General features: G+C 44.7%; 1 protein-coding gene across 6 annotated transcripts in view; it reads right to left on the bottom strand.

The window, feature by feature from the left end:
* The window catches only part of TBC1D1 (TBC1 domain family member 1), a 1125494-nt gene that overhangs the window by 145214 nt on the left and 956019 nt on the right, over positions 1-24261 (bottom strand). The window lies entirely within an intron of this gene.

Raw genomic sequence — 24261 nt, forward strand, 5'->3', positions numbered from 1 at the left:
AAGAAATGCACCGAAAGCACGTTTCTGTATAGGATGCCAGTACCTGCTGGTGGGATCACAGCCCTGTAGGTGGTGTGCAGTTTCCATTTCCTCGTGAGCTCTGGTTTTAGGAGTGGTAATACCGGCCCTCCATACACTCATGTTGAGCATCACTTATCTCATGACCTTGATGAACACCTGGACCTGTACTACCACGACGTGCCAACCCATGGATGAGCCAGCAGGGTGGGCCGTGTTCTCCCAGCTACCAGTGGGGCTAGGCTAGGATGTCCAAATACGTTCTATTCAGCTCTGCGCAACAATATGGTTGAGTATGTGACCAGCCATGTGTATAAGTGATTGACCCAGTGGGAGACACCTAAAATATTTTCAACAGTATTAGATGCCAAGTTTGCTGTTGACGTTGTTGACTTTTATTTAGAGGGCATTTAGGTAGATAGATAGCTTGAGGACTTCGACGAGAAGGAAAGTTCAGTAACAATGGAGTCTGTAGATTATAGCAGGGTGAATCCGTAGTCGGCTTTGATAGTGCATCTGAATATTACCAGTTCAAAGGATGTGTTGTAGACGGTAAGGATCTCCCTGCATGTGAATGATTTATGTGGAATGATTTCTACGCTCCCCCCTCGTCTGAATGATCAGTTTTATCATTTTATGTTGTAGGAGGGGTTTATGAGTTCGTAAAAGATGGCAGAAGGTTTCTATTAAACCAATGAGGCTAAAATCGTGGTTTTCCAGGTGGTCATAAACTTCAAACAAATGCCAAGATGCTAATAATGCATTCATGGTGCTTTCTTTTAAAGACATATTAGAACTACTATGCACAGCGAAATATGTTTGCATATTTGTGCAGTAGGGTTGAGTCTGATACCACTAACAAAGTTGTTAGGGCTGTAAGCTCTGCAAGACGAGCTGTTCTAACCAGGAACAGCTGCTGAGGAGAATAAGCATGGGCAGGATGACAGGGCAAGGCAATGTCTGTGATTTAAAAAGGTACAGCAATAATAACATTTTTATGAACCTCCCTGGAAAAGAGTATGATGGAGGAACCGAGTACTCTGCGGTCTAGTAATGAGGCAGTGTCTGTGAGGAAGTCAGAAGGATAGGTAGTTATCTTGAACTAGAAAAATCGGTGATGGCAATGTAGGTATTAATTGGATTGGCAGAAGCTCTGGGGAAAGATTCACAAAGTTGTAACTCGGTGAGGTAGAGGGCAAAAGGTTATTTCCTGGGATAGTAATGTTTAAGTTATTGTTAAAAGTTATGAACTGAGCAGCATTCTCGATATGTGATTAGGAGTGGGTAGCAACACCTGATTTGAGCAATTGGCATAGCATAGCTGTAGGCGAGATTACTGTTAGGTTGTACGGCTACTCACATTTCTTGGATATGGCAATAAAGTTCAAGTACATTTAAATATGGTTGCCACCATGGTGTTTATTTAAAAGTAAAAATTACACAAGTGTATGTGCTTTAAAGATGACTGCCACAGAGGGATGGAGTAATGCACTGCTAGAGTGGGAAGATATAGTTGTTTTAAAAAAATGAGGGCCAGCGCTGGAGTTATAGGATTGTAGGGTCTGCTTCAATGGTTACCCCCACTTTTTGCCTGGTGCTTAGCTGTATTTGACTAGTCTGACTCGGATCTGGCTAATCAGAACCCCACGCTATCTGCTTTCTCCCTAAATTGTTGTGTTCCGTACTTAGGTACATTCCAGCTTGGATCCTGGGGTACCCTAGTATATGGTACTAAGGTACCCAGGGCGTGGATATCCCAGAGGTCCCCCAGGGGCTGAAGTATGTATTATGCCACCCAGGAGGGACCATTCACAATGGAACTACAGGCCTGACATTGCAGCCTGTGTAAGCTGGTGCTAGCACCACTTACTAAAGATATAGGTTTCCTATATCTAGAGTTGACGCACTTACAACCTATAAGACACCCCTATAGCAGGCCTTTCCAATCCTGAAGGCAGAGTACTTTGTTCTAAGTGAGAGGGTGCCCCGGCATAAGCGGGACACCCTTGCAGCCTATGGAGTTCATTCTCCCGGGTTGTCAGTAAAGCAGCCATATAGTATATGGAGGGGCACCGCATAATTACGCGATGACCATCTCGAAAACGGCTGCAATGTATCCTATCATGTTTTGTATCAAACATGTTGGAATCATACCCGCACACCATAAACGGTGTGGGAGATATGATTCCAAGTACTGGAAGAGCCCTACATTAGGCTCTCAGTGTTCCCAATACCAGCCTTCTTGACCCGGACAGCACAGAATGGTTGCTGCTGACCAGAGACACGATTCTGCCCTTCTGCTGCTGAGCCAAGCTTAAGCAGAGGTAGAACAATCGTGAGGGGCATATTTGGTGTCCCTGTGCAGAGTCAAGCTGTTGGCTCCCGATCTGGCGCGAAACTGGACAAAGAACATGGGATTAATCTCCCCCTGTGCAAACCCTCCAACTGGGAGGGTCCCCTGAATCTTCCCAACCCTTTCCCTAGGGTACTTAAGGGCTTACCTGGGTGGAGGTCCCTAGATTTGTCGTGGGATAAGATTCAGATCAGACACCACTAATCTTCTACCGTCTGGGCACTCTGGACTTCTCTGGACTTCACTTGGGCCTTACTCCGTCTCCCATCCAGTCTGCTGAATCGTCTGTGCCTGTGCATCACACAGGAACCTTCCAAGGCCTGTGAAGCATCAAAGATACTTGAAGGAATCTCCCTTGGACTGAAGGATTCACTTCACTGCATACGTAGGAACTGCAACCAAGTCGACTAGTCTGCTGATTCTGAGCTCCTCCGGACTCTGTACGGTTCTGCAACACAGGTGGTGGTTTTCCACAGCTCCCAGGCCTGCCCTGCCCTCTCACCAAGTTTGAGGCCAGTATCCCTCGTGGGGTTTGCGATAACCAAACCCCTGTGCACTGCATCAACTTGCAATTGCAAAGGCTTGTTGATTTCTTTCCAAAAAGATCTTCGGGCTCCAAGTAGCCCCAATCTTGAGCATCTCCAGAGAGCTGAATCTCCAGCCACACCACATTGTTGTGCACCTTGGCCTGCATACTTTGGTGAACTGCTTGATGTCCTCTTGTGACTCCAGTGCCTCTGGTCTGTGGGCCTACTTGAGTGCTACACTTGTTACATTTGGGAACTCCTGATTTCTCAGGCCTGCCCTGACTCCCCTGCTTTTGATGAGTCCCCTGGACCTTGCTGGTCCCGACTTTGCTCCTTCTTCAATTCTTGCACTGGTTGCATTTGCCAAGGCTTGTTGGTGCTCCCGCCAGACACCGACCCCTCAGCACTCGACATCCTTCATGGGACAGCTCGTGGAAAGCTCCTGATCCTCCTCTGCATCGCTGGTCCTCACAGCTGCAGAGTCAGTGTCATTGTCATCCATCCTGCAACACCTGACATCGAAGGGCATTAACCTTCCAAGTCTCCTGGTCACCCCTGAGTGACATAGACTCTGTCCCCTGTGCTTGCAGGTACCTCTTATCTAGAATCCATCCTCGAATTCCACCTGACACTTTCTCCTTCTTCAGCTGCACTTTCCTTAAGTCCTCCATTGGGTTCAACTGCAGTTTCCGACACCAATTCACACGTATGCACCCGGCTTCCCTGGTTTAGGTAACGTGGGTACTAGGGTACCCACGGGTGGGATGGCTCTCCAAACTTCTGTCTTCCATGGAGTTTCTTGAGAGTCCACTGTGAAGGCTTCTTAACCTTTAAAAATCCAACTCCGACTTACACGTAGAGTTGTACGGAGCCCCGGGTGGGGTGGCTCTCCAACCTTCTGTTTTCCACGGGGTTTCTTGTGGGTCCACTGTGAAGTCTTCTTAACCTTTAAAAATCCAACTGCGACTTACACGTAGAGTTGTACGGAGCAAGCGGTCGTGTTTCCACACTGCACACGCTCTTCGTAGGGTTCCTATCTACGCACCTTTGGTGGTTCCTTGGGTCCCCAGCACTTCTACGTCCTCTCAATATTGTCTTGATCCAAGTCGTGTTTCTTATACCACTTTCTTAGTATATGGTTTGGTCCCACCCTGGGACCCACTGTGCGTTTCGTGCTATTTACTGTGTTTCTTTGCTAAAAACTATTGTGTGGATTGTACATATCTCCGGGTAGGAGATATTTGTATGTATGTGTTCGAGTATGAACCTTAGCCTCACTTTGTTGCTCACCACAGAGAGAAGGTACACTGAAAAAAGTTGGACAAGTGCGTCACCTCTGGTAGATTTCCACCGCTAGATAATGCTTAATCACACTATAATGCATGGTGGTGATGGACAACTCAGACCAATTTTTTCAACTACTTGTTAACTATATTTCCTCCTTCTTTGGTATATGATTTTTATCTTTTTGGCATGCTGGGTTGTTTCTGCACATTTATAACATGTATACAAACTCATGCTTTTCAAATAATGCTTTGTCTCTTTCTTCGGTGCACAAGAGAGAAAAGTGATATACAGGAAATGCTTTTCACACATCCCCCCACCCCCCGATCTGGTAGCATGGACTCATTGATGCAGATTTCTGGTAGGTATTTTGCATGTCTCCTGATGTCCCACTGCATACTATACTGTGCTATTAATACAAATATTTTTTTAAACATAATTAATCAATATAAATACCTGTCTGCTTTTGAAAAGGCGACAGACTTGAGGTAGAGTGGGTAGATTAGGATTAACTAACATACACGTTATACCAATCTTGCAAATTATTTGAGAAGCATGGTGGGGAACTTATTACATAGCTGGTGGAAGAGAAGAAATGAGGGACATTTACTGACAATCCCTCTGCAGAGAAATGTCCATCAGAGTTGAAAGCATAGTTCCCTATTTGGAGATTTCAAGGAAAGTGGTTGGTACTTTGAGCAATCGAATGTCTCTAAGTCAGCATCCCTTACATGAGAGGTTATTTCATCTTAAGCATCACATTGAGGTAGACAGCGTTGGAAAGATACATTTTTTAAATTATTGCTATAATTTCAGCATAAGCAGTAAATTGACTCTACCCGTTCCTGTGTTTATATATTATTTGTTAAGTATTACTTTTGTATTTATTTTAAAATATCACCCCCAACTCTGCCAAGGATACCCAACCTCTACTGTGCACAGCCTTCCGCCATATTCAGCAGCAGGCTTGCGATCAGGTGAAGCACCCAACCTGAAGAAGGCACGGTTGAGTGGGGTTTGGGCAGCACCAAGCCCTACACTTGCAAGCAAAGCCTGAAACTAGTTTTAGTGTTTAGCTTTGCAGCATGTGTTTATTTTTTTTAAAACAAAGCCTGAATCATGTGGATCAGACACAAAATGGCAGTCAAATCAGAACCTAAAATGGGTACTGGAGAGCTCATTTATCGACCTCGACATGTGATACATGCACCATTAGGTGATTTATTCTCTGAAGTTGTTTTATTTTTCCATGTTTCTGGTTTCCCATGACAATTGCTTTGAGATCAGTGCTCTTTGGGGCTGACCCGCCATGACTCTGGAAAATATTTTTTAAATTGCGAAACTTGCGAGTTAGAGCCGACTCGCAAGTTTCAAGATGGCAGAAAAAAAAATTCAGCCCTACTTCAACCAATCACATTTTATGAAAAAATTCATAATGTGATTCATCGGATTCACAAAGTATGATTTACTAGTTAAAACATACAGACAAAACTGGAAATCCTTTCATCCTCACTGAAGAACTTTACTAACAAACTTACATCGCAAAAACTAGTGAACAGATTTACCCCGAACCAAAAAAAGGTTGCATACGCAGTTAAGCTCTACTTTCTTGCCAAGTATAGTGTAAATCTGTTCAGCCGTTTGGGCTCTAGATCTGAACAAGATGGCTACTGGTGCTAAAATGGGAAATCTCTTTGTTTTTATCTCACCCTACCCCTAACATTCCCCCCCGCCCGTGGACGGACCTCAATAAAACTTGGAATGCCAAAGCTTACTTGAGTAAGTAGATAGCCAAGTTTCCTGCAAATCCATCAAAGTTATTGACTAATCAAAACAATCCTTTTCAATTGAAACATTATCTGAATCATAACTACACATATTTTATACATACACACACACAATATTACATATATATATATATATATTTCTTTTTTCACAGTGATAGTCACCACTTTACATTTATAATTAGGTCAGTGTTTCCATAGGGCGAACTTTTTTGTTTTTGTTTTGCTAATAACCGTTTGACTCATTTGCACAAAACCACCTCAGCTCCTTCCTGGAAAATGTCACGCTGATCCATCAAGCGGGGGCCAAGAAAAAGCAGGGGATCCGAAAATATTTATTTCCTATAGGAAACTTTGCTCTCCGATACAGAAAAAAGGCTGAACCTAATTACAGCAAATTAGGCAAAAAATTGAACTTTACTCAGAAAGTGTGCTGTTTGTGATTTGACCGGAATCTGTTTGGCTGCTTTTGAGTAGTAGGTGCTAAAAGAAGTGTTTGAGATGGCCATGAAGGATATCTGAAAAATTGGTCCTGCCCCTGTCTCACAGTTCAAAAAGTTAAAACATTAGGTAGCACAATTGTTCAGCGGTGCTTTATTCCAGTCCATTATCTCTGTACAGAGGGACAATATCAAGCGATCTGTTTGGCTGGCCTCAACCCAGAGAAAAATGTTGCAGACGTCATTACATGACTCGGGAAATCAATCTCCTTGTCCCTGAAATAAATATTTTTAAAAATAAATGAGTTATATGGGGTGGGGGAAGGGTAGGGACACCTGACCTGCTGGAACTTTTGTAAAGAGCCATCAATAAATAAATAAATAAAACACAAACATGTTGTGCTGTGGGTACTGCTGTACTCCTCAATGCACATCCCTCCCATGAAGGTACCACAATACAACCACGGGAGCTACCACACAAACTTCATTCTCATGGCACTGCAGTACCATGGGAGTGAAGCTCTAGCACCAGTACAATGGGAGTACCATGGTATCAGTGAAAAAAAGAAAAGAAAAGAAAAAAAAGAACAAAACCAAATGTGAAATGGGTGTCAATGGAAGAAGGATGCGGGGGGAGATTAGCCACCTGAAATGGCAGACTTGGTTAAATAGGATTTAAAAAAAGCTTTAAAACCCAAAGATTAAAGAAATCTTGTTGTTAAGTAGTGTAGATTAAAATGTTTCCTTATGTTAAAATAAAAACACAAAAAAACAAATTTCTGGGGGGGCGGAGCTTGCCGACGTCCATGAAAGACGTGTGAGCGCTGAGCTCCTCGCCTGTGCCCCGTTAAACTCCGTCAAAATTATCCATTTGGCACCTAACGAGCTCTGAAAGTTGAGGCGAACTCTCTATCTACGCTCCGGCCTAGCGGGGGGCCTTTCCCCGGTCGAAATCCGGTGTGGTGACGCTTTGCTGCTTGGAGGACGGTGCTGTGGCGGACCAGGCCGTAATCCACGGTCTATCCTGAGTGGCTGCCCGGGCTGCGTCACGCTACGTGCGGCCTGCGGTACTAGAGTGGTGCCGGTCTACCTCTCCTGCGACTGAACAACTGGTCCTGCTTGGCGATATCACGCCCTGTTTCCGAGCGAAGTTGTGGTGAACTGGCCTTCGATTGTGCATGCGGAGGGAACGGAGGTGCTGGTGTTTTGTGGTACTACTGGACACCGGAGGAAGTCTCTGGCTGGCCGCCAACCTTCTTGGAGATCGATCTATCGGACTGTGCCTGAACCCTGCGCGTCCCACAGACAGCTGTGGGCTGTGGATGTGGGGTTTTCTAGAGTAGTGGTGACCCAACTGCCCGGCTTTGGTGTGGTCTGGTTAAAGGGGAGCGCTCGGTGGTGTGCCTCTCTGGCGACTGGGCCTACTCGTACTGTCGTGTGATTAGCCGCCATCTTGGACGCATTTCTTGCTGCGCAACACCTTGTCCTCTGGAGCCTGCTGCCCCAGTGTCTCCTTTCTACTCCCCTAACATTTTCTGGTGGTTTATTGCTGGCGGTTGGGCACCTCGACTGAATGTCCACCAGGAACACTATGGGGAAGGGCGACAAAACCCAGCCCAAACTGTCGTTTGATCAACGGAAAACGAAGGGTGCAGAGGGGCCGGCCCCGGATGCATCGCCGCGGCCTACGGCCTCCGACAGCTCCCTGTGTGCGGACATTCGCGAAATGCTGGTAACTATGGAGAAAGGCTTGCAAGATAGCATGGCGGCGATTGGCACTAAAATTGATGCATTGTCATACAGGATGGCCCGCATGTCCGAGAGAGTCGATAAGCATGCCGAATGGCTGGATATGGCAGAAAGGCGGCTGACGGAGGCGGAGGAGGCCCAAACGGAATGGGATAAAGACCGCAAGCAGTTCGGAAGGCTACTTCAAGTCATTCAAGACAAGACTGAGGACTTGGAGGCACGCTCACGGCGCTCCAACGTCCGTATTACTGGGGTGGCGGAGTCTACCAACACTGGTAAAATGGAGCTGTTCGTGGAGAAGCTGCTTCGGACCCTGTTAGGGGAGGAGGTCTTCTCCCCTATGTTCATTGTCGAGAGGGCACATCGTACTCTGGGGCCGAAACTGCAACCAGGACTCCCACCGCGGCCAATTATTGCGAAACTCTTGAACTATAGAGACAGGGATCTGGCGCTTCGGCTGGCGAGGGAGAAAGGAAATTTGCAATTCGAGGGCATGAACATCTCCCTCTATCCGGACCTCACGGCGAGAGTGCAGGAGGAAAAAAGCGCTTTGCCCCATATAAGAAACAAATGAGAGACCTTGGGCTGGACTATGCCATGTTGTACCCTGCGAGACTCCGAATCAACAGGCAGGGGCACTCACACTTCTTCACCGACCCTGCGGAATTGAAAAAATCCCTGAAGGAGTGGGCTAAGGAACAACGCAACAGTCCGAGGAGTCAACGGGAGGACGCTGATGCCGCTGCTGACATGGACGGCCAGGGGTAATCGAGTGTGTGGACTCTTTTCTGGGTCGACTGTGCCCTACTGAATTTTTTGACTCTTGTACAGACGCTGTGAGCCTACTGTGTCGCAATTATAGGGTGAGATCTTGCTAGTTACTCATTGAACTAATAGGAATGTATCGGGGGTCTGGTGGCGGCACGCTTTGCTGTCTGCCGGTTGCTTTGGGGAGGGCCTTCCCGCGCGCGGGAGCTTAGTTCCTTGATGGTGAGGTATTGAGCTGGTGAGGATGCCGAATGCTAGTGGGGGGCGGGGTGGTGGAGTAACCGAGGTTTAAGGTCCTACACCCAATTGTACTGTTGTCTGGCTGGGAACCTCTGCCCCTGTGCTTTTGGCTTTTGGCTCTCTTGAGGGGCCCTTGGGTCTGTAGAGTCAACTGGTGGTTTCGGGGGGGTGGGGGGGGGGGGGGGAATGATGGGTGGTGGTGGGACCTGTCTGACCGGGTTGGGGTTGGTCGGCTGTGGGTGGGTGGGTGGTTGCTCTATTCTTCTTTTGTTGATCATGTTACATACGTCAATTGGGGACTGTTGGGGGGAGGGTTTTGTTCGGCCTACTACAGGACTGTGTCTGCTGTGCCACCTGTGCGAAGCTGATTCGCTCACTATTCTGCAATGGTGGACGTTGAGATTTTAGGGCCGGAGAGTGGCCCCAACTCTATCAGAATGCTAACTTGGAATGTGAGGGGACTGAATGATTTCCGTAAACTACGGAAGGTACTAGCATACTTACAGCGTCACCGGGTTGACCTCGCACTGCTCCAGGAAACCCACCTGCCTCTAACTAGTCCTATGCTGTTGACCAGGGGTCTTGGGAGTGCTTGTGTTGCTGCAGGGTTCACTACACATGCAAGGGGTGTGCTTACGTGGGCTAATCCCAAATCGCAATTGAAACTACAGAAGGTTGTTGTGGACCCGGAGGGTCGATATACTGTTGCCCGTTGTGTGGGGAAAGGCCACGACTTGTTGGTTGTGAATGTGTATGGCCCCAATTACGACACCCCTACCTTTTACACCTCGCTAGCGGACCTATGCAGACAGTATGAGAGCTCCAGGTTGCTGTGGGGGGGCGATTTCAATTTCGTATTGGATCCAGAGCTGGACAGGTCGGCTGGTGCTTCCAAGAGCCCGGCGGCCTCGGCATTACTCATGCAGGCGGAATTGGTGAAGCTTGATTTGTTGGATGTGTGGCGTCATAGGCACCCGGGGAAGGGTGGTTTCACTCATTACTCAGCTTACCATAATATACACACGAGAAATGATTATTGGTTTGCCTCCCACTCTCTCCTTAATTCAGTGAAGGGATGTGCAGTATTGCCCCGCACGTTATATGACCATTCACCACTGCTATTACTACTGGAGGCACCAGCTAGAAGGATACCCCCGTTCACCTGGAGGTTCCCCCCATATTCACTCCTGGATGAGGCCTTCAGAGGGGAATTAGCTGAGGATATAGACACTTACTTCTCGACTAATGTGGGGTCGGTGGATAGTGTCCAGGTACTTTGGGATGCGTTCAAGGTGTACATACGTGGGATGACGATGGCAAAACACTCAGGGGTGCTCAAAGCTATCAGGCAGCGATTGAAATACTTGGAAACACAGCTGTCTGATCTGGAGCGGCAAGCGGGGGGTGCAGAGGATACCGACATGAATGAGAGGCTTAAATCCCTGCTAGCGGAATTCCATGATGAGGCGGAGAGGGAGATACAACATATGGGGAAGTACGCCACGGCACGCACATACGGGGAACGGGACCGCCCTGGCTCCCTGTTGGCTAAACTGATGCGTAATAGCAGACCGCCATTGGTGATTGAGGAGTTACTCACATCTAGTGGTGAGGTGGTTACGGAGGAAAGGGATGTACTGGCGGACTTCCATGCTTATTATACCGAACTGTATAAATCACGGTCAGGTCACCTAGAGGAGGAAATAGATGACTACCTGAGCTATATCCAGATGCCTTTCCTGGCAAATTGGCAGCGAGAATTTCTTATGGCACCGTTCCAGAAAGAGGAGATTACGGAGGCGCTGGAGGGGATGAGGTCAGGCAGCGCTCCGGGGGCTGATGGGCTTACGGTGGCCTTCTATAAGGCTTTCCAAGACAAACTTGTACCTTACTTGATGCTGCTCTTTGATGACATTTGTCAACAGGGTAGTATGCCGAAATCTATGAGGGAGGTACTTCTCATTACCATCCCGAAGCCGGGGAAACCCCCCAATGAGTGTGGCTCGTATAGGCCGCTCTCCCTGATTAACGTAGACGCCAAATTATACGCAAAAGTTCTGGCAGCGCGTTTGGCTCTACTTGTCCCAGACTTGGGTGCCCCGGAGCAGGCTGGGTTCGTCCCCGCTCGGAACTTGGCCTACAACATTCGTACGGTGCTAGGCACCATTCAACATGTCCGGCAAGAGAATAAGGCTGTTGCTATCTTCCTGGACATGGAAAAGGCCTTTGATTCAGTGGAGTGGCCGTTTATGCTCAGGGTTCTGCGTAAGTATGGGCTCGGCGAGCCTTTTTTACAGATGCTAGGGGCCCTGTACTATAAGCCGACTGCACGATTGAAGATAGGGAACTCAGTCACTCTCCCGATTGAGATCAGCAGGGGCACCCGACAGGGTTGCCCCCTCTCCCCGCTTCTGTATGCTTTAGTGGCAGAACCCCTGGCGTGCGATATTAGGGAATACCATGGGTTTGAAGGGATCAACTTCCCTACCTATCAGATTGGCATTTCGACGTACGCCGACGACACCCTGTTATATGTTCGAGAACCGGAGGAGAACTTGTCGTCTGTCTTGCGGGAAGTGGTGAGGTTTGGAGCCCTGTCTGGATTGCGGGTCAACTGGAACAAGTCTGTGGCGCTTCCTCTGACCCCGGTGACCCTCCCGTTTGACTCGGAGTACCCGCTGCAATGGACCATGGACTCTATCCGCTACTTGGGGATCCGTGTTCACACTGATCCTGAGATACTGGTGCGCGAGAACTATGGTGTTGCGTACTGTAGACTGGTGGATGATGTGGAGGTGTGGTGCAGGCTCCCGCTGTCCCTGATGGGCAGAATAGCAATAATGAAGATGGTGGTCCTCCCCAGGTTCCTCTTTCTCTTTGCTAATATCCCCGTAGTGCTTTCAAAGGCTTTTTTCCGGCAGCTCACGCAGACGCTCATCAGGCTTGCGTGGGAGGGCAAACAACCGAGGGTTCAATGGCAAACTTTAATGCTCCCCTATTAACGAGGGGGCCTGGGGGCTCCAGATTTGGAACGGTACTACAGAATAGCGCAGGGGGCTCATCTACACACTTGGATCCATGGGGACCCTGGCATCCCGCACGTGAAGCTTGAGCGCCTCTTTGCGGATCCCACCCCGCTCCCGGCCACAATATGCTGCCCTGTCGACCGCAGGGTTGGAAATGTAGACTCTATTGCAGCCACAAACCACGCTTGGCATGAGCTAGTCCGCTCCGGGGATAGCGAGCTGCTGTATTCCCCCCTCATGCGGGTGGAATGGGCGGTGTGGTTGGCCCCGCTGACAGAGAAGGGGGTCCTTAAGGCGTTACGGGACTTGGGCATAGAAAGGATGGAGGATTTCTTCTTGAACGGCACGGTAAAGACGTTGCAGCAGGTCCTGCAATCCCACTCTGGGAAGACGCTGTTGCACAGTTTCCAATATCATCGGGTCCGTAGGGCGCTGCAGGTGTTGCTGGGCCCGGAAATGTCGGAGCCGCAGGAGGTGCTGGAGCTCACATATGTTATTCAGAACCCATCGTCCAGTAAGCTGGTTACGAATCTTAAGAAATTGGGGGACCGGCACAGGCAGTACCCACTCTCCAAGGCCAGATTGGCTTGGCAGTGTGATCTCCAGTTGACGATCTCGGATGAGATGTGGCACTACTGTTGTACGAACACTAGAAAGATTTCACTTAATAGTAGACATCGTTTGATACATTTTAAGTATCTGCAGCGGGTCTACTACACACCGGAAAGATTGCACAGGTACGGATTGCGGGAGTCGGCGGAGTGCGAGCGGTGCCATTTTCCCTCGGCTGATTTTTTACACATGTCCTGGACTTGCCCTAGTATTCATACATTCTGGCAGGGGGTGTTCTCGGAACTTAGTGTGATGTTAGGAACGGAGGTCCTGCCGTGCCCGGCTCTGGCGCTGCTGGGTTTTTCCAAACCGCTGCCGGTGGCAGTGCGGCGCTTGGCGGATATTGCGCTGCTGACTGCCAAGCGCCTGGTTGCGTTGTGCTGGATGAGGGGACCGATTCCCACTAAAAGGCGCTGGGAGACGGATTTACTGTATTGCTGTACACAATCTGAGGTGTATAATGAACTGCTTCCCCCGAAGAGTCGCCCTAAGAATTTCTGGGGGCTATATAGGGAATATCAGTGTGCCAAAGGGGACGGTGAGTGAGACCCTGAGGGGGAGGAGTTGGATGAGTTGCAGGAGGGTGGGGTGGAGGCGTCTGAGGTTGACATGCTACACGTCTGACTGTTCTTTTTTCGTGAGGTGGTCACCTGGTTCCTTGTTGCTGTTGGCTGAGATGTTGGGGGTGAGAGTCCCCGGGGAGGTTACACAGGGAGGGTGGTACTCGGTGGCTCCCTTACACCCTTGGGCCTATGGGTCCTTGGCTATAGGTGCATTGTTAATTTTAGATTCAGCAGACATAGCAGGTGGGTGGGTGGACACAGGTACGGGTAGGCTGGCTGTTTGGGGGGTAGGGGGTTTGTTAGGATGTGGGTTTATTGCACTTTTCTTTTTTCTTTCTTAGGTAACTTGTTTACATGGTTTCGAGACCTCATCTGCACAGGCACGCTAGCTGCATTCTATCTGCACATCACTCAGAGGTCATGGGCGTCGATGCCCGGATTATCTACTTCACTCTTGATACACGGCAAAGTTATACCTGTAGAACGCTTTTTCTGTCTGCGCCGCCAGGCCTCCGGGATGCTGGCACTACGGCTGTGTATGATGCTACTGACCACTGTACTAGATGTTATTTATTGTTGCCGCCGGCCTCCGGGTTGTAGGCGAGGAGTGCTGTGTGCTTTCATCGAAGGTGCAATAACGTACAAATTTAATTAAAAAAATTCTCTTTAAGAACTCTACAAAACAATGCTTACACATCCACAACTCAGCTTCCTCTCCTATTACTTGCTGACTTTAAGCTTGCATTTGAGGATGTACATTGCTACACTGCTTTTTGGCTAGGTTTGCATGATAAAAATACAATTTACATAAAATCATTCATACATATACAGAAAAAAACCAATTGTTAAAGTGACGTTATAGTGGGGTAATAAGATCCTAGACACTTTAAAAAAAACTGGAAAAAAAGGTTAGAGAGGTGAAGTGATGGTATGGTTGTGTTATATTTAGGTTTTCAAATAAGATAAAAACTAATATTAAAAACAACACTGAATGATACCAGTTGTAGTTTATTGAGCCAAATATAACTAGCATCCCTGCCATGCACTGTTCATGACCTTACATATTACATCAGCATTACATGTTCTATGACATTACTGTAGACATCTCACATGGCATAATTGATCAGATCATTGGGACCCCATCCTCTAGGGCTTGTTGACAAAGTAATTCAGCAAACTACACTGGTGGACAATTTTCTATACAAAACAGACTAGAAACTTACAGATCCACTAATTTGATAAGAAACAAATACTTTATTTATATTTTATAAACATGCCATAAGCTGCCAATAGGTGTTTCATGACAAAAACTTTAAGTATGCCTCTTCATCAGGGCATGGTACATTCAAGAGAGTTTTACAGAAAACTAGAGATCGCAAGTCACAGGGTTTCAGACATACGATAAATTATTTTTGACATGAAGAGCATGATTTAGAAGTAGATATTCTGTTTTCAAGAATAGATTTAGTTAGGGTGAGATGATAACACCTTCAGCACAGTTGTTCAGATTTCAACATTATAGAATTTACAGCCTGATTCATGAAAGACCCGTTTTGCGAGTCTTTAATAGCGATTCATAAGGAATCGCTATTACAGGCTCGCAAAACGGGATTCATGTAGGAATCGCAAAAGAAAATGCGATTCCTACATATTCCTTATTTGTGATTAGCAAATTGCTAATCGCAAATAAGGAATAACTCCCCATTCATTCCTATGGGCCAAAAGGCCCATAGGAATGAATGGAGAGTTTTCCTTATTTGCGATTAGCAATTAGCTAATCGCAAATAATATAGCAATTTAAAGGATGCCAGGGGTGTCCAAAGGACACCCTGTAGCACCCCTTAAATGAAAATTTGTACAGGTGTTGCGCACACACATGTCCAAAGGACATGTGTGTGTGCAACATGCAACTTAGAAAAATGCTTTTAGAAGCATTTTTCTAAGTTTTCGCTATGTACCACGAGATTTGACCTCGCGGTAAATAGCGGGCCGAAATTGCGAAATCGCAATTTTAAAATGGATGATGAATTGCATTTAAGGAATCTCAAATAGAGATTCCTTAAATGTAATTCCTCGCAAATTTGCGAAATCGCTATTAGCGATTTTTGCATTTGGGATGATGAATCCCAAATGCAAAAATCACACTCGCAAAGGGCCAGATTCTCAGAATCTGGCCCTTTGCGGGCGCAAATCAGCTTGATGAATCAGGCTGATAATATAAATAAAAGATATTTCTGATCAACTTAATGGATCTCTTAACCTCTAATCTGTCGCTCTTATACATAGCCAGGAAAGAGCTCTACAACACGTGAGGCTTTCTTGTGGAACAAATACTAGAAGGGGTTTCTTCCAAATAGTTGTTCAGTATTTTCTACTCACCTTAATGGGATTACCCTGTTAAAGACTTCACATGACCCACAATAGTAAGTCAAGAAGGTGACAGGCATATATTTGCCACTGAAAAGACACCAACTGTCAAGCCCTATGGACAGCCTTCAGTAGTTTAATAAAATACACTACCCACATTCCTGAGATAGGCACAATGGCATACAACCTTCGAGTTATGCTTACAACACAAGTGTGAGATAAACCACCACTTAGTGAGAGACTCATACATTCTAAATTATTCCACAATCTGCAATGCCTCAAAATCTTCAGCAAAGTTCTGAAATTTAACATGCACATCTTATAAACGTCCTTGCTACATGGAATTTTTCTATACAATCATTACTATTTAACAAGGGGATGTGCTCAGACATCCATTGGTGGACACTTTCTTGTCAACAGCAGCTTTGGCATTTCTAGCAGATTATTTGGAACAGACTTTGACTTTAAGCCACATCCTACTTTAAAACACACATCTGCAACCCACATCAGGTGGTCTTACGGTTTTACTTTTATTAACATGGAGTACTACGTCTACCCCAAACTTTAGTGATTGTAAAAGGTACACTGGTTCACCATGTAACTTTCAACATGCACATTGACACGCCTCCAGGGCTTACTCTATTTCCACGTTATGCAACACTGAGTGTACACGCAGCAACAATGTGCTGTATAGAACTATGGTGTTATCACTGATGCCAATACTGATGTCATTTGAGATTTCATCAATGATGGCATCAATTACGTCATTCAAATTTTCATGAGGGATGTAATATGTGAAGTCCTAAGCAGTGCATGGTGGGGATGCTAGTTATAGTTTTCTCAGTTAACTATAATTAGTGATTTTCATTTTGTTTTTAAATGTTAGCTTTTATCTTATTTCACCAATCTATAACGTCAATTTAACATTTGTTTTTTTCAGTGAATTCCTGGGGGGTTTCTAAAGAAAAGCTAATATCCTATTACTATACAAAACTTAAACACTTCGTTTTTTCAGTGAAAATCTATGTTTGCACTATGCAAACCATAACCTATACCCCTGCCGTGCAATGCCAGGACCCATGACCTCAATCATGATATCACTAATGGCATCTCAAATGACAACTGATGAAACCTCCGTATCATTGATGACATCACTGATGAGAAAACCTCCGAAAACAAATATTCACATTTAAGATGTAGAACGCAGAAAGTGTTAAAGAAAAGGCAATGCAGCCAAAAAGGGAAAAAAACAGCAATTACTGAACGAGGGCCTGAAACAGAGTCATAGCATACCCTGAAAGACTCTGTAGACAGGAAGGAGAAAGGGAAAGTAGAGACCCGAAAAGAATAAAATTCTATAAGAAACGGCGCATTTCGATGTGATACACTTTCAAAGTAACAAACACAAAGATTCACAGTATATTCAACCTTACAACACTGGCCGTGATGCCAGCAAAGGTCCATCTTTACTGCAAGTAAAAGGGGATGCTTTCCAAGAACTGTGCAGGGTAGTGTTAGGATCCTAGGACTGAATGGTACTACTTATCAGATGTTGTGATAAGAACCTTCATTTTTAATCGAATATGTTTTATTTTGAATCTGTGACTGAATATTTAAATTGGTAACAACAAGGTGCTCTGTTTCATCATTTGTTTTTAACTGTAGGACATTACAATACTTATTTGTGTCAAGGTTGTATTGTACAAATGTAAAGTACAAGGCGAAAAGTAAAAAGATACTAATTCACACAGACACCCATGCGGTGTCCGTCAACAGTTAATGAAAACAAATCACATGTAGGCACACATGGACAGTGGGACAAATGGGTGGGCCAAGAGATGACCCCAAGTGTGACTGGATGTATCATCCTCAGACGAAGGCATTTATTAATTGACCTGGCAAGATGCATGCTCCGTGCCCACGAAATCTTTAGCAGCTGTGTGGAGGACATTAAATTTGGAATTGAACAGGGAGTGATTTCTCAATGATCACTCAATACGAGACCTTTTTTGGTAAACCTTCTCCCTAGAAAGAATGTATCGATCGTCTTGACCATCCAATCAATGAGCTCTTTGATAAGGTTGTAGGCAATAATAGAGTGTATCTTGTATGTTAAGTTCATCTGTAATCTCTTTAGTATGACGCGTGAGCAGTACTAGAATCCAGCATTTGCTTAGATCTAGGAACAGCATATGACACAATTAGGATTGCCGGAATGGATGGGTGGCTTGAACGCCGCACAAGATGGCGGCTTAGCACCGGAGCTCCGTAAGTCGACCACCGGAGCCGGCGACTTTCTTCGCTCACACCGGACCTTGGTGAGCGCAAATACCATTTTTGCGCATCGGAACATGAGCTGAACACGGAGAGCCGAGCAGCATTTCTCTACCCCGTCGGAATGCGAATATTCCGTAAGTGACGCTGTTCACCTCCTCGGCGGCCGCCATTTCCTGCATTTGCCGCGCGCTCTCTTCACAGCGAGCGCCGCCTATCTACCTCAGCATATGCAATGCGGTTGCTATTTCTACCGACCAATTGCCTTAAAAACGCCCTTTTCTGCTCTGCTACTTTCAATCTGTGAATTTCACTGCTGGTTCTTCGAATTAATACCAGTATTTACACATCGTTTTTCATCAATGTTCCCTCATGGCTCATGATGATAATCTCCTCATAATAAAGTGGCGCGCTGCTTTGCTTAACACTCATTGCACATTTCCTGTTACATTCAGCGCTTTCGTGTAAAACTCTTTGACATGAGGAGATAGTTTATATCCACGGAACTTTATTAGCTATACCTGAGGAAAAGTTATACGTTTATTGACTGCTCTAATTAACTATTTTTCTTGCATTTCATCGTTTTTCGTGCAGTGAATACACGTTTTTTGGTGCTTCCACTATAAAACCACCTTTTGCTTCCTATTTACAACACTTTTCTCCTCAGCACATTGTGGTAGCATTGTATTTACTTCTCCTGCCTTATATGGGGAAACTCCGTACTCTCAAGCTTACAGCATCAAAAAATAAGCCACAACTTTCCTCAGACTCTGATTCCACAACTCCTAATATGGATGATCCCACTTCTCTCAAACCTAACGCTACTCACGGCGCAATTCCTAAAACTACTTCAACTAGTAAGCTGTTACCACCTGGTTCGACGAAACGTTTGAAAAAAGATCCTCCATCTCCAGGTTCATCATCACATTCTGCTTCCATGGATCTTATTCTGGAGGAACTTCGAGCACTTAAACCCTTCATGGCCGAAACTACTAAAACCTTACAATTTCTACATGACAAGTGGTCCACGTTGGAATCAAGGGTTCTTTTGGTGGAACAATCGACAGAGACTCTTCATACCTCATGTGCAAAAATTTCGCTCTTGGAAAAAGATGTCTCTCTCCTAAAACGACAGTCGGAGGAGTTGGAAAATCGCAACCGGAGAAACAACCTACGCCTCTATAATCTTCCGGAACTTACAGAAGGGTCTAATCCAACAGCCTTCTTTCAAACTTTTCTACCAAAAATCCTAGACCTTCCCTCTTCCGTCTCTCTGAATATTCAACGTGCGCACAGACTTGGCCCGAAAGTTTCTGATAAACCTCGAGGTGTCATCATGCTGTTCCTTCAATACACTGATCTCCTCCAAGTACTTTCTGCAGTCAAGGCTAAAAAACAAGTTATGTGGGAGGGCCGTAGATTATACCTTTCTCAGGATGTTGCTAAGGTCACAGCCGACCGTCGGAAACAGTTCCTGGATTTGAGACCTCGTTTGAGAGCCCTTGGCGCCAGATATGGTCTATTACATCCTTGCCTCTTCAAGGTCACCTATAAAGAAAGAACCACTACATTTGAAGATCCACTCGTCCTTGAAGAGTTCCTGCGTCGCCATGAAGCCGAGAGCATGGACACTGCACGACCCGTCTGACCATTTTGTTCTGTTTTGTCTGTTTTTTACCATGTTTTCTCGTTGTTTCTGATCCCTATGTCTGACTGAGTGCTCTCCATCCCTGTCTATCTCATCCATATTCTTATGTTATTCTTATGTTACTCTTTATTACTTTACCATGTGTGTTTTTAATATTTTCTTCTTCTCTTTTGCCTTCTTACAGATCCTTTTCCCGTGTGTCTACATCCCGGTGTATTTATATTTCCCTCCATTTCGTTCCTTCGCTGGTTCCTCAGGTGTTCGACGATGTAAGTCTCCGTTGTTGATGTCGTCCTCTTCTGGCGTCGTCATCCCTCAGTCCTTTTTTGATCTCTTTTTATCTGTTATGATATTATTTTTTCTACACGCTTTGTTCTCTATTCTTTACTGTTCTCTTTCTCTAACCCTTATTCACCTCTTTCTCTCCTATCTCTTTACTCCACTCTCTTTCCTCTCCTTTGCTCTCTTTCTCTCTCACCTCTTGTTTCTTACATGCCTATTACTGTTATCTTTCTTTTCATATTCACTTTTCAATTATATTCTTTTTTCACACCATTCTATTGAAGTTACAAATTCCGAGTAGTTACTTGGAATGTTAAGGGGTTAAATAACCCCATTAAACGTCAACGTGTCCTAACACACTTGACACGCCTCAAAGCTGATGTAGCTCTCCTCCAAGAATCCCACCTCTCTGATAAGGAGGCTAATAAACTTAAGCGTTGCTGGGTAGGACATGTCTTTCATTCTCCTGCTCTGGGTAAGAAAAATGGCACTGTTATTTTATGTCATAAAAAGTTAAATGTTTCAGTTGTCTCCCATGAAAACGATGACCATGGCCGTTGGGTTATTACTAACCTTCTTATTGATAAAATTCCTATTGTTATCTTCAATGTTTATGCTCCTACAGGCATTGATAAATTGTTTTGGCCTGCTATTTCTGACAAATTAGTTACAATTAATGAGAAATATGTTATTTTTGGTGGTGATTGCAATCAAGTTCTGGACCCCTTTCTTGACAGAAATTCCAAGGTTAAGTTTATTCCCTCTAAGATGCATTCTCAGTTTATTGCCTCTCTTCAGAATTATGCTTTAGTAGACATTTGGAGACTATGTAACCCTGACCTTAAAGAGTACACGTTCTATTCCCCCACACATCACTCCCAATCCCGTATTGATTACCTTTTCCTTAGCAAACCCCTGGCACAATTAGCCACACATTCGGACATCGGTTCCATTCTAATCTCAGACCATGCTCCCGTTTTTGTTGACATTGACCTTATTCCCTTTTCTCCTCACTCAGGACGTTGGAGGTTTAATAACTCTTTACTCCTGGACCCCATTTTCTCCACTAAATTTACAGCTTTTACCTCTGAATTCTTTACTCTCAATCATCTCCCTGGGTCTTCCTTTGTTACGGTGTGGGATTCCTTCAAAGCAGCTGCTAGAGGTTTTATCATTGATTTTGTCTCTCAAAAGAAAAAACAATCAATCGCCAAATCAACTCAACTTTTAGATAAAATTAAAAAACTTGAATACACCTACTATAACTCTTCCTCTGACTCCTCCCTTCGCGAACTTATTTCTGCCAAAATTGAATTCAATAAATTTACCACTAATGCGGCATCAAACACTCTCCTTAAATGTAATTCCCGTTATTACGGAGGACAGAACAAAATGGGTAAACTATTAGCTAATTACCTTAAAATTCGCAAGGAAAAAACAAAGATTGAATCATTACAAGGTCCAACCGGTATTTCCTTCTTCAAAGATAAGGACATACTGGCCCAATTTGTCTCCTTCTACCAAAACCTATACACTCCTGAATCTATCCCTGATCCTGATGATCTCCTAGCTTATTTTCAAGATATTCCTTCCCCACAATCTGCACATGTTGATTTTCAAGCGTTAAATCTAGACATCTCCCCCTCTGAAATCTCTCATGCAGTTTCAATCCTACGTAAAGGTAAAGCCCCAGGTCCCGATGGTTTCACCATTGAATTCTATAATCATTTCTCTTCCCTTCTCCTCCCTAAACTTTTCCTGTTATTTCAGTCTTTTGTCGATTCTGGTTCCTCCCGTGGTACCTTCCAAGAAGCCTTAATTTGTTTAATACCCAAACCAGACAAGGATCATACTCTCTGCAAAAATTATCGTCCTATCTCCCTGGTCAACACAGATTATAAAATTTTTGCCAAAATCATAGCTCTTAGATTGGACCCTCTACTACCAGACCTTATCGGTCCGGAACAATCTGGGTTCGTTAAAGGACGTCTCTCAACAGACAATTCTCGTGTTTTCTTTAACATTTTAAGTAGAGCCTCTTCCCTTACTTCCCCATTGGCTGCCATCTCTCTTGATGCCGAGAAAGCTTTTGACAGAGTCAACTGGGATTTTATGTTCCAAGCTCTTCGTTGGTTCGGTTTCCCATCTAAATTCATTTCTCTTATCTCGTTACTCTACTCTAATCCCCATGCCTCCATCTTTGCCAACGGCATCACTTCTGATTATTTTCCCCTCCAAAGGGGAGTTCGTCAAGGATGCCCTCTATCTCCTCTTTTGTTTATTTTAGCTTTAGAACCCTTTTTAACCAAAATTAGACTTGACGAGAGCATTTCCGGTTTTCAATTTACCCCCCAACAACAACAAGTTAAACTGTCGGTGTACGCTGACGATATTTTATTTTATTGCTCGGACCCTCAAACAACCCTACCTTCCTTCTTAAATCAAGTCTCCGTTTTTTCTAGTGTATCTGGCTATAAACTTAACGCGGACAAATGTGAAATACTACCACTGAATCCCTTATGTCTTAAACATCTTTTTGATTCCTCCGGGTTTTCCTGGCAACCCTCTAAGATTAAATACCTAGGTGTCTGGTTCGCTCCTCGTCTCTCTGATACCCTCAAATTTAATTTTGAATCCCTTTCTAGTAAACTTACCTCTTCCATCAATCGGTGGAACCCTCTCTTTCTTTCCTGGTGGGGTCGCCTGGATTCCATAAAAATGATGCTAGCCCCTTTGGTCCTATACACTATTTCTATGATTCCCATTCGCATCCCCAATCATCATTTTAAATCAATAGATTCTATCTTATTGAAATTTTTATGGAAAGACAAGAAATCCAGAATCGCCCTCTCTGCTTTAAAGAAAGACAAATCTTTAGGCGGAGTTAAATTCCCCAATTTTAAGTCATATCATACTGCTTTTTCCTTGAAACAAGCTCTCCGTTGGATTTCTTCGGATCTTCCATATTATCCTCCGCTGTGGTTGACATTGGAATCATCTTTCCTTCACCCTTATGAATTCAATGAAGTTCTTTCCTTTTCCTCTAACGTCACTTCTCTTCGATCTCCCATCATTTCTCATACCCGTTCTATTCTTCAGCCATATTTGATATCCACCTACCCCTCCACTTCTTCTACTTCTTCCCAACCTATTTGGCATAATAAACTTCTTAAAATTAAAAATCGTTCAATCTACTGGAAAACTTGGCACTCCCGTGGTTTAAAATGGATATCTCAACTCATCTCTGACTCTTCCCCTCTCTCCTTCCACTTACTTCAAACTCAATTTTCATTACCTTCCTCTTCTCGAAAACAATATCTATCTCTTCTTCCCTCCCTTACCCAGTATCTTTCCTCTCTCCCTGCCACCAATACTATTCCTAAACTTCATTTTTCCATTTCAAATGCTCTCGACCAATCCCCTTCTGCATCTTTCCTTTATAAATCCCTTCAAACATCTATTGATCGCACTAAATCCAAAGTTGAGTTGGCATGGGAGGATGATTTGTCTCAAAATTGGCTCCCTAGTTTTTGGGATAAAATTTGGTCTAAACTTCAGAGCACATCTAGAGCTGCCAACACTACCCAAACCTTATTTTTTATCTATAACCGTACATTATACACTCCCGTAATTTTATCCTCTTTCTCTCCAGACACTTCTCCCACTTGTTGGTCCTGTCCCTGCCCTCTGGCTGATCTGAAGCACATGCTCTTTGAATGCCCTCCCATTCTCCATTTCTGGCATCTCGTTTGGTCCCAAATACAAAAACTTTTTCAACTCACTATCCCCTTTTCTGTTCTTCAGATTTTCCTAGGCTCCCTCTCCTCTGACCTTTCTGGTTCCCACCATAAACACAGATTACTTGATCTCCTGATAGCCATTGCTTTCCATCATATTACAACACATTGGAAACAGGCTAAAGATGTTTCTTTCTCTGCATGGTGGAACGCAGTTTGTTTCAATCATCGCCTAGACACTAATTTTATCTCCCCTATTTCTTTAGCAATTAAACGTGATCTTCTATGGCTCCCCCTCACCGAATATTTATCTAAAATTGCCAGGCCTTCCCCCCTTTCTCCACCACGTTCTGTTGAAGTTCAAAAACCACCGTGAATTGTTTTTATCTTAGTATTTGTAAATTTATTAATGCATCCTAATTTCTGATTCTTTGTTATCACCCATATGATGTATGCCTCTCATGTTTTTCTTCTCTCCCTCAATATTTCTGCAATTTCAAATTTCATTGTTTTTTGTTTCACATCCTTTATTGTTCAAATATTCTTTTGATGTAAGAGAGTTTTATTGTTTTTTTTATAACCTCTGATT

The sequence above is a fragment of the Lissotriton vulgaris genome, chromosome 3_2, assembly GCF_964263255.1.
Source record: "Lissotriton vulgaris chromosome 3_2, aLisVul1.2, whole genome shotgun sequence".
Classification (NCBI taxonomy): Eukaryota; Metazoa; Chordata; class Amphibia; order Caudata; family Salamandridae; genus Lissotriton; species Lissotriton vulgaris.